At 39.2% G+C, this 2013-nt stretch overlaps 1 protein-coding gene across 3 annotated transcripts in view; it reads left to right on the top strand.

The window, feature by feature from the left end:
• The window catches only part of LOC101859740 (kazrin), a gene marked incomplete at its 5' end in the record, with an annotated part of 24361 nt that overhangs the window by 10132 nt on the left and 12216 nt on the right, over positions 1 to 2013 (top strand).

The raw sequence follows: 2013 nt of genomic DNA, 5'->3' as shown, positions 1-2013 counted from the left end.
CTAGGGTGATATTGCTACAATTTTGTGTTGATTCCTATGGATTATAAGGACTTGTAGAGCTGAGAAAATGCGGTAAGTCAAAATTTTAGAAGAGCTGTTGCGCAATTTTTTTTTCTCATTTGTTTTTGTCAGAAGGAAAATGCAATACAAACAGATTATAGGTCATTGTTATTGATATAAACAGATTTTTCTATTTATTTCCATCAGTTTGGTATATGACAATACATATTAGAGTAACTTAGAGCTTCACAGTAATGCATTAAATAGATGCACCCCAGGTCTAAAACTGAGCAGGGAAAAATAATTCTGTCCAGAGCCTGAAAAAATCATGGACGGAATCAGTTAACTTAAATGTTTTATTACCTGGGGGCTGTTTGTTTATTTCTTTCAAACAGAAAATATCCCAAGGCCAGCGAGATGGATCCCACATGGGTGGCCCACCGTTTTCTGCCTGACCTCGGCCTGCCCCAGTACACGGAGGTGTTTGAGGAACAGCTGTGCGACGGGCCCATCCTCAACACACTCACACGGCGAGACCTGGAGAAACACTTCTCCGTGCACCGCAAGTTCCACCAGACGTCCATCCTGCACGCCATTGAGCTGCTGAGGAGGATTGACTTCAACAAAGAGGTACAAAACCACAGTGATTAAATGGTCACTTTTAAGGACAAGCAGGCTAACCCAGATTTCGGGGATTTCCAGAAATCTTGACTTACACCAAAAGTAGGCATTGCCCTGCCTGTAAGAGAAGTTTGGTTTCTTTTGTGTGTAAATTTGTTTGGTTATAGAGAAAACTCTCCTTACCTTTTAAAGAAACTGAACAAAGGGCAGAAATTTTACCTTCGATTTTCTCAAAACAGCATTTTTCGGGATAGCCTCCTTGTGCTTAAAAGTGACCAAATAACAGTCTTTATCGATGGAAATGAATAGACTCAGCCTTACATGAGAGGTGTCATCATCATCATCATTGCCTTTCTCATCCTGCACAAGGGTATAGGCCACAAACAAACACTTTCCACCTTTCTCTGTCCTGGGCTAGCCTCTTGATGTTATTCCATGTCTTCCTGCTTTTTTGTACATCAGTTTGGTTGATTCTTCTCCAGGTTCCAAGTGGTCTTCCTCTTCATGTTTTATGGATGAGATGTGTAACTCTCATGAAAGTGAAGATGAATTTCACTTTATTTTTCTTTTGTCCAAATTTTGTCCATCAAAGGAAAAAGTTCATTCCTCCCAGCCTGACTCGGCCCAGTGACAAAAATATGCAGTGTTTGACCCATGATAAGAGATATATGCACAACCTTTACTTTTTCATTATGGAAACTTTATTTAACAAATGAGTGTTTTATATGGTGTAATTTGGCCCTATGGTCTTAAACACTGAATAAACTTATTTATTTTTTACTAAAACACAGTGCACACTGCTAATAAGATTCAATCAAAGTGAGACGGGGCCAGCCAGATTTTCCTTTGGTGGGGCAAAAACTATCATCATGGTACAATAGGACTGTTTCGACCTTGTAATCTCAAAAACTATCGCATTTGATTTTGAAGGTCGTGGTCGAATCTTGTCAAATTGTGCCAAACTGGAAACTTTTACCCTATTCATAAGGGAAAATTTGGCCAGCTCCAATTCAATCTAATACATGCGATCGGCAGTGTGCACTTGGTATAAATGTTTGCGTTTGGAGATGTCTAGTGCGTTGTGCGTCTTTTTCATTCTTTTAATCCATAGGTCAATACCTACACTGCCAACAATTGATGTGTTGCCCCAGTAGCACACACTTATTGATGGTGTTATTCTCTAACCATGTAACCAGAAGAAATAAGTCATCTCTTTTTCTTTGTTCTCACATAATTGCCAAAAGGGTCAATCTGTGGGGTCCTAAAAACTTGTCAGGGAGACAGAGTGTACTATAGATAATATACAAGCACTGCCGCCTAAATTTTTCTGTCTTCTGTCATCTTCTAAATCAGAGAGGATTTTGTTTGTTTGTTTGTTGTTGTTTTGTTTTT

The sequence above is a fragment of the Aplysia californica genome, unplaced genomic scaffold (assembly GCF_000002075.1).
Source record: "Aplysia californica isolate F4 #8 unplaced genomic scaffold, AplCal3.0 scaffold00818, whole genome shotgun sequence".
NCBI lineage: Eukaryota > Metazoa > Mollusca > Gastropoda > Aplysiida > Aplysiidae > Aplysia > Aplysia californica.
Note: the sequence above shows the minus strand (reverse complement) of the source record. Positions and strands in the feature narration are given on the sequence as shown.